The 14,096-nt window shown below is 41.2% G+C and overlaps 1 protein-coding gene and 1 pseudogene across 1 annotated transcript in view; both read left to right on the top strand.

Annotated features, from left to right (window-relative positions):
- Window positions 1-14,096, top strand: part of ablim1b (actin binding LIM protein 1b) — a 385,473-nt gene that overhangs the window by 47,132 nt on the left and 324,245 nt on the right. The gene's annotated exons all lie outside the window — the stretch shown is intronic.
- On the top strand, window positions 1,133-1,309 carry LOC145354610 (U2 spliceosomal RNA; annotated as a pseudogene).

The following is a 14,096-nucleotide window of genomic DNA, read 5'->3' as shown; positions in this document are numbered from 1 at the left end:
ATGCTAAATTCCAAAGGGAGAAGCAATTTATACTTTGGTTGACAAGTCTTTTTATTCATGGGATGTGGGCATCACTGGCTGATGCAGCATTTATTGCCCTTTCTTAAAGGGCATTAGTGAACCAAATGGGTCTATACAACAATCGATTTTTGGCATCATTAGACTTCAAATTTCTCCATCTGCTGTGGTGGGATTCAAACTCTGGAGATCAGTCCATTACCCTGGGTCTCTGAATTAATAGTACACTGATAATACCACTATGCCATGGGCTCCCAATTGGACCAGGAGAATGGTGTTCCAGTTTACAGACAATTGATTTAGCATCTATTTTTAACAGTGAAGTGAATAATGGACAATTCCACAAGCATCCTTATTAGCTTTCACACACTATCATTTCTTTCAAATAACTTTTCAACCGGATTCTTCTTAAAACAATGCTCCCTTACTGTTTCAACCATTAGCAATTAATTTAATCTGTTTGCTTAAGCCTCTGGATTTGCATATATTAGCACTTCAAAGAGGATTGCACAGTCAATTTGCAAAACTTTGCCTACTTGGTTTCTGAGTGACCCTAACCATTAAGCTTGATTGCCTTTTAATATATATGAGTAACTTCCTATTGGCTAAAATGTTGATGCTTTTTTTCAGCAACTATGAGCTGAAGCCAATTTTACCCTATCTACCCAACTCCTATAAAAATATAACCTGGAAAGTCTTTTTTTATATCTAATCAACATCCAATCAAAGTCTCGACCAGCGAGTCATTACAGACCCAAGCTGACAAGACAGGCTGCCTTCTTACAGTCCTGGACTCGATCTAAAAGATCCAAGCTGATAGGAGCTTGCATTGCACTCCCTCCAGTACTTGATCTCATTTGCATCTTAGCCAAAAGGCTTAGATGCAGCTTTTAAAAATTGCTTCAAATGAAGTGTAACTCACTGACTTTTATCAAGTGCAGAATCAAAAACCAAACTTGATCTTAGCCAAAAGGCCAAGAAGCGATAATATGGAAAGACATTGCTTTGGTCACACCCACCGTGCGATTTTAACAAATAGCAGGTAAAAAATTCAGCATTAACATGCACTCTGGCATGATCCGTTTAGCTTGTTTGTGACTTTCTCAACCTGGTCATTGCTTCTCAGCCTTTTGGCTAAGATCAAGCGTAGTATCGACATGCTGTACTTGGTTGAAGTCATTAGGTTACATTTTAGCTTGTTAGCTTGGATTGGGAATGTCTCACTAGTTGAGACTCTGAATGAGACTTGATTTGATTGAATTGGATAAAAAAAATCCTGGTCATCAAGCCTGATGACTCATCTGATGAAGGGGCAGCACCCTGAAAGCTTGTGGCTTGTGCTGCCAGATAAACCTGTTGGACTTTAACCTGGCGTTGCGAGACTTCTTACTATGCACACTCATCAGGCCTCATACAGAGGCTTCTTTGCAAGGGAAAATTAATGGAGCAAGAATTAGAAATGATTGCTGACTAAAGTTTTCCTTTTGTCCGACATGGAAATTTGTTTCTTTGATTGTAGAGAGTTGTGTCTTGTTCCTTTAGATGGTTAAAGTTTCCAGCCTGCTTGTGAATTACAGTTATGTTCATTCTTAATTTATTCAATATCATAGGATATGAAAAACCCTTAAATATAAAGCATGTGTTTGTATTGTAAAATATGTACCTGCTGAATTAATAGACTTGGGTGTCAGTACAGCAGACAAACTTTGGCGGAGATGGGGTAGGCTGGAGAAGGTTAGTTGTCTTTCTGTGTGGTCCAGAGTTGGGCACAGTGGGTATTGCTTTTGCAGCGTGTATGTATTTGTTTACTTTGGTACTGTACCAGCTTACTGCCTCTGCTTCAGATTATGCTGTGGTAGCAGAACAGTAAATTGAAACCAATAACGTCATGCTGTTGGTCCAGGCTGAGTAAGTGTTATGTATCGTGTTTCATTTTCTGGCTTGAGTACAAGCTGGTCATTTCGAGAACTGCTAATCTGTCATGGTAAAAATTCAATGTCAATGCAAAGATGTTTCTGTACTCCATCAGTATACGGTTTAATGTTAAGTATTCCTCCTTCCTAAAAACAAATCCATGTTGTTAATTGTTTATATCTCATCAAAGCATGAAGTATTCTTCATCTTTAAATGATTAGAAGGAAGAATCAAATAAGTTAAGGCCTCGAGCCTATCAAATGTTCACCTTTCAGAATCATTTACAATCCAAATTATTATGGATTCTACCCTGTTCATTTGATATTCTAGTGGAAAGTTATGTATAAATACCTCCGGATTTCCATAGATAATTCGTCTGACCTGGAGCTGGATGCTCCATGTAATATTTTTGCACTGCCCGCATGTTTGCTTCATCTCACTGCCTCTGTTGTATCATCCAGGGATCCACTATTCAATGGTTCTGCTTTATTTGTGGCAGTCACTAACCCCAGATCCTTAAAGCATGACAACCATCATGAACAGTTGAAATTTATGCTTAGAAAATAAAATCCCACATTTTTTTTGGCAGAATTGGTTTTGTTTGCAATCTCGTCCATGCTTTCACATCAGTGGAAGGTGAACTGATCATCTTCCCGCCTTTAGTTACGCTGGAAACTTATTAATTGTAAAGTTTTGCAAAGGAGAACTTAATGTGATCCAGAACTGGTTTATACTCCAAAGAAGCAACATAGCTACTGACCAAGTAAAAACCACGGTGACTGAAGACGTAAGTAATAATATACAGTTAAAAGAGAAAGATCCAAAATATCAAAAAAAAAGTAGTTCCTGGCGAATGAGAAAGATGCAAAGAAAATCAAACGTTGACAAAACAGATAGGAAGAGCTACAAAAAAAAAGGGTTGTCACAATCAACACAAATTATTTTTCTGTTAAATTGGAAAAGATATGAGGTCAGGAGGAAAGTACGCCCCTTGACAACTAATAATGGTAATATTGTCAATTTAAAACAAAGTGGTGCGCAGATTGAATAGTTACTTTGTGTCAATATTTGCTGTACAGGAAAAGATCAATATTTTGGAAATCCCTCGGAAACTAACATTAAGTTAAGGACAGGGCCATGCCAAAATTAACATGGCCGCTTCGATGATGACTGTATTGAGTTCCAACAGGATAATGGGCACTCATGTCCTTTTCCTAAACAGGATTTTTGTACTTGTTCATATTTAAACTTTTGGTAACTTTTTTTTTATTGTTTTAAGTGTGCAAATTAAAATTAGTTTAGAAAATCGACATGGAGAAATGTCTTCACTCAGAGTTTGTGGGCCTTTGCAATTCTCTACCCCGAGGGGCTGTAATTACTCAGTCATTGAGTATATTTGAGACTGAGATTAATAGTTTTTTTAGCGCTAAGAAAATTAAGGGATTTGAGATCGGAAAGCAGGGATGACGTGCAAGATCAGCCACATTTTAAAGTTTATTTATTAATGTCACAAGAAGGCTTACATTAACAATGCAATGAAGTTGCTGTGAAAATCTCCCAGACACCTGTTCGGGTACACTGAGGGAGAATTTAGCATAGCCAATGCACCTAACTAGCATGTCTTTCGGACAGCTAAGGAAACTGAAGCACCCAGAGGAAACACATGCGAACACAGGGAGAATGTGCAGACTCTGCACAGATCTGAGCTGAGAATCGAACTTGGATCCCTGGCACTGTGAGGCAGCAGAGCTAACCACTACACAATTGAATGATGGACAAGGCATAAGTGGTCGTCTTGCGACTCCTGGTCCTTCTATCTTATGCTGTTATCAAGGGAAATGCATTGTGGCTTTAACATTGAAAGGAAAAGTCTAGGAGAGCTTTGGCACAATCCAGAGCATTTGTTTATTTCTCTAATTTGGTGTGGCGGAGAAAGCTCTGCATTGGGATTTAGCATTCCTGAGAATGAAGAGAGATGAAATATTGGCCAGGATTCACACTCTTGATTTTTATGCAGTGTTGTAAATACAGGTTGTGGTTATCGAGAGTGAAGACAGGACTCAGCTGTCACACCCTTCATGATTGAATGTCCTGCTAAAGTTCAAGTGGCAGTTAAACTTCCTCTTTCACATCAAATGAATTGGTTTTGACTTCACATCGGCACAGAGGTGGCAGTAAAATTGGGATCAGTTCTCGAGCTAGTGCCTACACAGAACTATAACCAAGGATGCTATGAGTCTGAATACTACGGGGGTGCAGAGACAAATTGCCCCGCTTGGAAGGAAAGTGAGTGCTGCACTGACAAACACTCCACAAGGCTGCTCCGTAAAAATAACATGCTGCAGGTGGCCTTAAGCAGGTGAGGGTTGGAATTCCAGCCCTCCATGGGAGGAAGCCAATCTGATTGTCTCCAGCAATGCTGGAGCTCAGTACTAGGTGCTGCTATGACTCACTGAAGTCCATGGAGGTGATTGCAAGGTCCCATACTAAGGTAGGTTCTGGGCCTTTTGAGCAGGAAGCGATTAGAGAACCTTTAGAATGGATGTAAGAGGAATGTCAGGGAAATCACCAGAGTGGTTTGCATGGCCAGGTGGGGAGAAGTAAAAGTGAAGATGATACCTTGGGGAGTGTTGTGGGGGTACCTCTGATGTGAACAGGGCACTCACCCCGCAAAAGATGCACCCTCCTTTTTTTACAACAACATTATTGAAAAAACAACCTTCTGGATCTTGCCCGCTAGCCCATAGCAAACCGTTTGATAGCTTGGGCAGCATATTATTTGGGTCAATTGCCTGTTAATTATTTATTTAAACATAGTGGGTGGGTTGCTGTTTACATGTTGGCAGCTGGATATAGCATTTGAGAAGGATGGGATCAAAGGTTATGGGGAGAAAGCAAGATTAGGCTATTGATTTGGACGATCAGTCATGATCGTGATGAATGACAGAGCAGGCTTGAGGGGATGAATGGCCTCCTCCTGCTCCTATCTTCTGTGTTTCTATGTTATGGGAACTGGGTCAGAGTGGGTGAGGAGACAGTGGGTTACATATTCACCATGTCTTATGTGTCCCTGCTGCCACAAACACACCTGGAGGCGAGCCTATCAAATGCTCACCTTTCAGAATCATTTACAATTCAAATTATCATGGATTCTATCCTGTTCATTTGATATTCTAGTGGAAAGTTATGTATAAATACTTCCTGATTTCTATAAATAATTCATGTGACCTGGAGCTAGATGCTCTGTGTAATATTTTTTTCACTGCCTGCATATTTGCTTCATCTCACTGCCTCTGTTGTGTCATGATGTGGAGATGCTGGCGTTGGACTGGGATAAACACAGTAAGAAGTCTCTCAAATACCAGGTTGAAGTCCAACAGGTTTACTTGGTAGCAAACGCCACTGGCTTTTGGGGCTTTTTCCCTTCATCAGATGAGTGGGAGTTCTGATCACAAACACGGCACATAAAGGCATACACTCAGTTTACATAATGCTGATTAGAATGCAAGTCTTTACAGCTATTCAATTCTTAAAGGTGCAGACAATGTGAGTGGAGATAGCATTAAGCATAGTTAAAGAGATGTGTATCATCTCCAGACAGGACAATAAGTGAGATGTTGCAAGCCCAGGCAATCATGGGGCTTACAAATAATGTGAGGTTGAAGCTGTCCTTATGTGTGTGGAACTTGGCTATCAGTTTCTGCTCAGTGACTCCGCGCTGTTGTATATCATGTTGCATCATCCAGGGATCCGCTATTCAATGGTTCTGCTTCATTTGTAGCAATCCCTCACCCCAGGTCCTTTAAAGCATGACAACCATCATGAACATGCTTAGAAAATACAATTCCACATTTTTTTTGGCAAAATTGGTTTTGTTTGCAATCTTGTCCATGCTTTCATGTCTGTAGAAGGTGAACTGATTATCTTCCCATCTTTAGTTATGCTTGCAGCTTATTAATTATAAAGTTTTGCAAAGGAGAACTTAATGTGATCCAGAATTGGTTTATACCCCAAAGGAGCAAAGATAGCTACTGACCAAATAAAAACCACGGTGACTGAAGAAATTAGTGATAATATACTGCTAAAAGAGAAAGATCCAAAATATCAAAAAATAAAACAATTCCTGGTGAATGAGAAGGATGCAAAGAACATCTAAGGTTGATAAAACAGATAGAGCTACAAAAAGAAGGGTTGTCAAAACCAACAGAAATTATTTTACTTGGGAGGGGCGCTGTAAAATCTAGCCTCTGAGTTTGGACAAACTGCAACATGTGAAGCATATTTTAAAAAAGTATCCCTCCAGTCCATTGGAATGCCCCTCATGTTATGAATGAATATTCCTGGCTTGGGTGACTGTATGAAGTTTGCACATTCTCCCCATGCCTGCGTGGGTTTGCTCTGGGTGCTCCAAAGATGTGCAGGTTAGGTTGATGAGGCCAAATTGCCTGTAGTGTCCTGGGATGTGTAGGTCAGAGGGATTAGTGGGGTATTTACCCTTGTGTTTACCCACGTATTTACCCTTACTAGTTCCCCTGACACTAAGGGACAATTCAGCATGGCCAATCCACCTAACCTGCACATCTTTGAACTGGAGCACCCACAGGAATCCCACACAGACAAGGGGAGAACATACCAATTCCAGACAGTTACCTGAGGCTGGAATTGTACTTGGATCCCTGTGCTGTGAGGTAGCAATGTTAACCGCTGTGCTACTGTGCCACCTAAATGGGTGAATTTGCTAGGATATAGAACAGAATAAAAACTATATATAAGACCCTTGTCAGATTAAAACTATATATAAGACCTTTATAAGACCCTTGTCAGATCCCACTTGGAGTACTGTGTGCAGTTCTGGTTGCCTCACTATAGGAAAAACGTGGAAGCTATCGAAAGGGAGCAGAGGAGATTTACAAGGATGTTGCCTGGATTGGGAGGTATGCCTTATGAAAATAGGTTGAGGGAGCTGGGACTCTTCTCCCTGGAGAGACGAAGGTTGAGACGCGACCTGATAGAGGTTTATAAGATGTTGAGAGGAATAGATAGGGTGGATTCTCAAAGGCTATTTCCCTGGGCTGAAATGGTCGCTACAAGAGGACAGATTTAAGGTGCAGGGAGGCAAGTACAGATGTTAGGGGTATGTTTTTCACTCAGAGGGTGGTGAGTGAATGGAATTGGCTGCCGTCGGTGGTGGTGGAGGCGAACTTGCTGGGGTCTTTTAAAAGACTTCCGGATGAGTATATGGGATCTAATGGGATTGGGGGTAATAGATAGGTCTATGGCTTAGTAGGTATAGAAGTGATCGGCGCAACTTGTGGGCCGAAGGGCCTGTTTGTGCTGTAGTGTTCTATGTTCTATAAGGAGCTAAATTTGATCATTTGAAAACAAAAGCTCTTAGAAAGCAGCAAATCATAAAATCCTTACAGTGACGTAGAGGCAATTTGGTCCATCAAATCTACATCGACTCTCTGACAGGGAATCTCTTCCCCTCCCTATCCACATAATCCTACACATTTCCCATTTCTAATCCATCTGAAACTACACATTTTGGGACACTAAGGGGCAGTAATTTAGCATGGCCAATCCACCCAACCTGCACATCTTTGCACTGTGGGAGGAAACCATAGCACCAGGAAGAAACCCATGTAGACACAGGGAGAATGTGCAAACTCCATACAGGTAGTGACTGGAATTGAACCCAGGTCTCTGGCATTGTGAGATAGCAGTGCTAACCACAGTGCCACCATGCCACACGACATTTACAGTAGGAAAATAGACTTCAGAGGAGGTAACTGATCATCTGATAAACCCAAGAGATATGGGGTACAGTCTGTAGGTTAAATAAAGAACAATCATTAGTCCCCAAGAACGCTGATTTGGTTTTAATTTAAAAGTGACAACAGCTGTGCCTGTCAAAACAAACCAAAAATGTCAGTGTACAGCGAACACTAAATAAAGGTTTGTTTTGCCGGGAATAACTGGAGTCTCTTGCAAACATGCCATGTTGCAAACTTTCACACATCCAGTGGGACATTCCAGGCATCTGAACATTTCCACAGGCACCTCTCCAACAGAGGTTACAAGCCAGAAAAATGTCGTCTTGTAAGATGCTGAGATAAATTCAGGGCAGAACTGGGGGATCTGATATATCTTTTCTACACATCTAAGGATTGTAAGTGCTGGGTGCACGGTAAACACAGTCTGCAATTCCTACCTGTTTTTAAAAAACATCTGGTCTGCATCAAACTGAACAAACAGCTTGATGTGGGGGCTGTTTTGGCAGGGGGGAGAAGTGTGTCTCACAGTAAGGCTGCCAGGTCAGGCCTACAACCCTCCTGCCACCCCACCCCAGTAAGTGCAGATGCTGCTGGATGGAGAGGCAGGCTAGGAGAAACCCTGTCTCTGTGCCTCAGCATTTTGTTGAAGTTATTAAAATTATTAAATAAAAAAAAACAGCCTTCCAGTCTTCCTCCACTCAAACCCACTGAAAGTGACTAGCCTGGATGGGAAATCCCCGGCTGAGCGCTCTGATCTTGTGTGGACCAGTTGGCAAGGGTATTCAAAGATATCCTCATCCTCTCTTTACAACAATCTGAGGTCCCTATCTGCTTCAAGAAGAAGACCATCATCCTGGTATCAATGAAAAGCCAAGCAGCTTGCCTTAATGACTATTGTCCAGTGACAGCCACCATTATGAAGTGCTTCAAAAGGTTAGTCATGGCATGAATCAATTCTCCCAGGTTGCCTGGATCTGCCACAGTTTGCCTAACATCACAACAGGTCTACAGCATATGCCATGTCCCTGGCCCTACATTCAACCCTGGCACACCTAAATAACAAAGACACCAATGTCAGACTCCTATTTATTGACTACAGCTCAGCCTTCAACACCATTATTCCAATGAAATTCATCTCCAAACTCTGTGGCCTGGAGCTTGGCTGCCTGCTCTGCAACTGGATCCTGAACTTCTTAACCCACAGACCATTCTATCATTAAGGATAGGCAACAATACCTCCATGATCATCCTCAACATTGGTGCCCCACAAGGCTGTGTCCTCAGCCCCTTATATGCTCCTTATACACCTATAACTGTGTGGCCAAATTCCCCTCCAACTCACTTTTCAAGTTTGCTGATGACACCATCGTAGTGGATCAGATCTCAAATGATGATGAGATATAGTACAGGAAAAAGATAGAGAATCTGGTGAACTAATGCAATGACAATAATCTCTCCCTCAATGTCAATAAAACAAAGGAGATAGTCGTCAACTTCAGGAAATGTAGTGGAGGACATGCCCCTGTATACGTCAATGAGTAAGAAGTAGAAATGATTGAGAGCTTCAAGTTTTTATGTGTCCAGATCACCAACAACCTGTCCTGGTCCCCCCATGCTGATGCTAAAGTTAAGAAAGCCCATCAATGCCTCTACTTTCTCAGGAGGCCAAGGAAATTTGGCATGTCAGCTACAACTCTCACCACCTTTTACAGATACACCACAGAAAGCTTTCTTTCTGGTTCTATCACAGCTTGGTGTGGATCTTGCTCTGCCCAAGAACGCAAGAAACTACAAAAGGTCATGAATGAAGCACAGTCCTTCGTTCAAACCAGCCTCCCATCCATTGACTCTGTCTACACTTCCCACTGTATTGGTAAAGCAGCCGGCATAATCAAGGACCCCATGCACCCCGGACTCTCTTCCATCTTCTTCGGTTGGGAAAAAGATACAAAAGCCTGAGGACGTGTACCAATTAACTCAAGAACAGCTTCCTCCCTGCTGCCATCAGATTTTTGAATGGATTTAACTTGCATTAATTTGCTCTTTCTCTACACCCTAGCTATGACTGTAAAAGTATATCCTGCACTCTCTCCTTTCCTTCTGTGTGTGGTGTGCCTTAGTTGTTTAGCACGCAAGAAACAATACTTTCTTTGTATAATAATACATGTGACAATAAATCAAATCAAACTCCATGCCCCATCTTTGCCAACCTATGCCACTTCATGCTATCCACCCAAGGCCAATACCAACTCATGCCCCTTACCTCCCCCAAAGGTCCTTTTATAGATCCTACCCTAACTTATGCCAATCCATGCCCCCACCTACCACCCTTTGCCCTTATCCCCTCCATGCTAATTCACCTACATCCATCATGGGCAATCCTCAACATTCACTCCCTCCATCACCAATGTACAGTGATACATACAATGTACCATCTATGAGATCCGCTGCGGCAACTCACCAAGGCTCCTTCGACAGCAGCTTCTAAACTCATGACCACTGCCACCCAGGAGGGCAAGGGCAGTAGATACATGGGAACACAACCATCAACAAATTCCTATCGAAGCCACTCATCATCCTGACTTGGAAATATATTGCTGTTCCTTCACTGTTGCTGGGTTGAAATCCTGGAAGTCCTTCCCTAACAGCACTGTGGGTGTAGCTACACTGCATGGACTGCAGCAATTCAAGAACACAGCTCACCATCATCTTTTGAAGGCAAATAAGGGATGGGCAATAAAAGCTGGCCTAACCAATGACAGCCACATCCCTTGAAATGTTTTTTTAAATTGCGCGATCTATAACACATCCCCGTATACCCTCTGCCTGTGAAAATGGCAGAGCCTGAATTCTGGGGTTGGTCTTCTGGATTCAGTCCTCTGCCTGCATTTTTACGCAGATGGAGAGATTCTCTGCAAGAAGCTTTAGGCCTCAGTATCTGGATAAAAGCAAACTGCTGCAGGTGCTGGAATCTGAAACCAAAAGAGAAAATCCTGGAAAATCTCAGCAGGTCTGGCAGCATCTGTAGGGAGAGAAAAGAGCTGATGTTTTAAGTCCAGATGATCCTTTGTCAAAGCTAAAAGGCATTCTCATGGGGTCATCTGGACTCGAAACGTCAGCTTTTTTTTTTCCTTACTGATGCTGCCAAGCCTGCTGAGATTTTCCAGCATTTTCCCTTTTAGTCTCAATATCTTTTAAGTCAGATCAAAATTGTGGTTTGAATTGTTCTATAATTTTCCTTTAGTTTGGTCCATTCCTCACTTGAGCACTTGATTTATTTTCCTTTTGACATGATTTAAAAAAAACCTTTGATAGCTGGATATTTTATAAATGAAAGCTCGATCGTTCATCGTAACTATGAAAGACCCATACTGATAAATTGATGGTGCAGAGTAATGGTTGGAAAGAATCTTACCAAAGATTTTGACATCCTAAATAAATCTCTGGGCTTTGTTTTACACAAGCTGAAGTTTGAACAAGTTTCCAGATATGGAAAAAATGAATCAAATCTAAAGCCATGTTTTCATTTTTAAAACTTCCTGTAAATTTACGCTTGAGTAAGCATTTGAAGTTAGTGACGTTTTTCAAACAGTTTATTTTTTGGATCATCATATCCAAGTTCTGGGGATTGTTTACTGATGGGCATGTTAATAGATCACCTAAAATGTTGCCAGGACAATTCAGCATAACCTTGTAGTTCATTTCTGAAGGAATGTTGCAGCATTCAGTACACAATGATGTCTTGCACCTACAGCATCCCCAAAGCTTTTGGGATCACAAGCCCTGAGCAGTAGTTAATAATGTAGGGCTGGTAGTGAAGAAATGAATGTTAATTCAGTGTTGCAGCCAATTGGCATTGAAATTGTTTCCAAGCAAAACACTGGGAGAAAAGTAAAAAGCATTTAATTTACCTTTAAATAATAATGTAAAAAGAAACAACCATTTGTACAAGAGGTTATGGTGAACTTATACAAGATGCTAGTTTGACCTCAGCTAAGAGTATTGTGTACAGTTTTGGGTGCCACACTATTGGAAGGATGTGAACATGTTGGAGAGAGTGCAGCAGAGATTTACAAGGATGATCTCAGGGATGAGAAACTTCAGTTAAGATAGATTGGATGTTCTCCCTGGAGAGAAGATTTGATAGAGATATCCAATATCAAAAGGGACTGGACAGAATAGATAGGGATAAACTGTTCCTGTTTGTAAAAGGATCAAGAATAAGAGTGCACAGATCTAAGGAAGTTTATAGAAGAGGTGAATGTAATGTGAGGAAAAACCTTTTCAGACACAAGTGGCTGGGGGCCTGGAATGCACTGTTTGAAGTCTGGTAGGAGGCAGGTTCAATTGAGGCATTCAAGAGGGCACTAGATGATTATCTGAATAGAAACAATATGCAGCAGTAGGGGAAAAGGCAAGGCAATGGCACTAAGCCATTGTGCAGACACAATGGACCAAATGGCTCCTTCTGCACCATAGCAATTCTATGATTCTGTCAGTTTGTTTCTAATTATTTACACTGCTTTTACGATTGCAATGCCATGTCCTGTCTTCCCACCTGTGTCTGCTGACTTTCCCTCTGAATGGTAGTTATTTTGTCAGCAATGGAATATTTATAAGAAACAAATTTGACTACAGTGGACAAGGTGATTGCATAGTGTCACTCGTTGGTCAGTTTCCCTTGCTTTCTACAGTTCAAGAGGAAAACTTGTTTTGCAACCAAAGCAGTATGAAAATCTGTCACCCAGATTCCCAGGACAATGAATAATATTACAATGTATTAACTTTAACAAAATGCATAACATTGAGTACACTTTGATGTTTGAAATTGACAGCAATGATCTGTAAACATCCATCCATTGTCTTGCATGGTTGTTAAAAATGCTCTATGTTAAAATTGTTGGTATTTAATTTGATATCTTTATTTTATTTTCCAAAAGCAGTTGTGTAAGAGTACAGAATTTATTTTAAGGTGTCAACCTGGCTCAGGGAAGGTTGTGGATTCAAGTCTTACACTTGGGATTTGAGCATGTCATGTAAACTGTCTATTCAGTGCAGTACTGAGGGAGTGCTGCACTGTTGGATGCTTGTCTGCTATCTCAAGTGGGTGTAAGTGGTCCTGCAGTGCTATTTAAAGATCAGGGGAGCATTCTGCCAATATTCACCCCACTAATAAATAATCTCATCATTTGCTTGGTTGCTGTTAATGGGATCCTGCTGTGCTTAAAGATAGATGCCACATTTCCCATATTACAACAGTGACTGCACTTCAGAATTACTCTAATGGTTGCAGAGTTCTTTGGGATGTCATTGGGTTGTGAAAGGCACAATATAAATGCAAGTCTTTCTTTAAAAACTATTTGCTTCAAATTATTTCTGATCCGTCGTATTATTTCAGTATTATGTCAACATGTCATCATTTTACGCATGAAGGTTTTGGAGCAGGTACAGAAGAGATTTATTAAAATTATTCCAGGGCTAAGGGATAGTTATGGGGATAGAATGGAGAACCTGGGGATATTTTTCTTTGCACAGAGAAAGTTAAGAGGAGATTTGATACAGATGTTTAATGTCATGAGGGGTTTAGATAGAATAAATGAAGGAAGCTTTCCAGTGGCTAAATGGTTGATTTAAGATGATTGGCAAAGAGTCAGAGGTAATATGAGGAAACATCTTTTTACAGAACAAGCAGCTAGGAGGAGGAGAAGATGTTTTATCACCGAGGTGATAACAGGGATAGAAGTGTTGTGAAAAGGAGAAATTTTAGTCACAAACTGCCGAAAATACACAGTTGGTCAGTCAGCTTTCCAAAAGGAAAAAAAAGACAGGTTAAGCCTTTAGTAGAAGCTGCACGGTTAACAGCTGAGGTGAGAAAATAGCACACATAAACCAAAATAAAATTTGATCCCTTTGTCCTAACATAGTTAAGCAGGGAAATAACTTTCTATTCCAGGTAGGACTGTGAGAGGCTGAGATAGACGAGATTTTTAATCAGTAGGGAAATTGGAGGTTATAGAGATAAAGCGGGAAAGTGAAATTGAGGATTATTAGGTCAGTCATGGGGCCCAATTTTACTATTTTCATTCTAAGTGCTGAATCTGGGGGTAATGCAGATCCGACTTAGAAATCCACTTTCAGGTACTCCACATGCAGTCAACCATCTCCGGTCCCATTTGCACTGTGGGCGGGGCTTAGCATAGCCGGAACGATCGGAGCTCTGAACTGCGCATGCACAGTTGGGGAAAAAAAATTGAAAAAGAACGCTCATGTCAGATTGCTCGGGGCAGAGAAAGCAAAAAGCGGGAGCGATGGCCTCACACACATCACTGTCCCCCTTATCCACCCCCCAACTACCCACACACATCACTGTCCCCCTTATCCACCCTCCAC

Source organism: Carcharhinus amblyrhynchos, chromosome 17 (genome assembly GCF_965287045.1).
Source record: "Carcharhinus amblyrhynchos chromosome 17, sCarAmb.v2.hapA, whole genome shotgun sequence".
In the NCBI taxonomy this organism is placed as follows: Eukaryota; Metazoa; Chordata; class Chondrichthyes; order Carcharhiniformes; family Carcharhinidae; genus Carcharhinus; species Carcharhinus amblyrhynchos.
The sequence above is the reverse complement of the archived record's forward strand: the minus strand, read 5'-3'. Positions and strand labels throughout refer to the sequence as shown.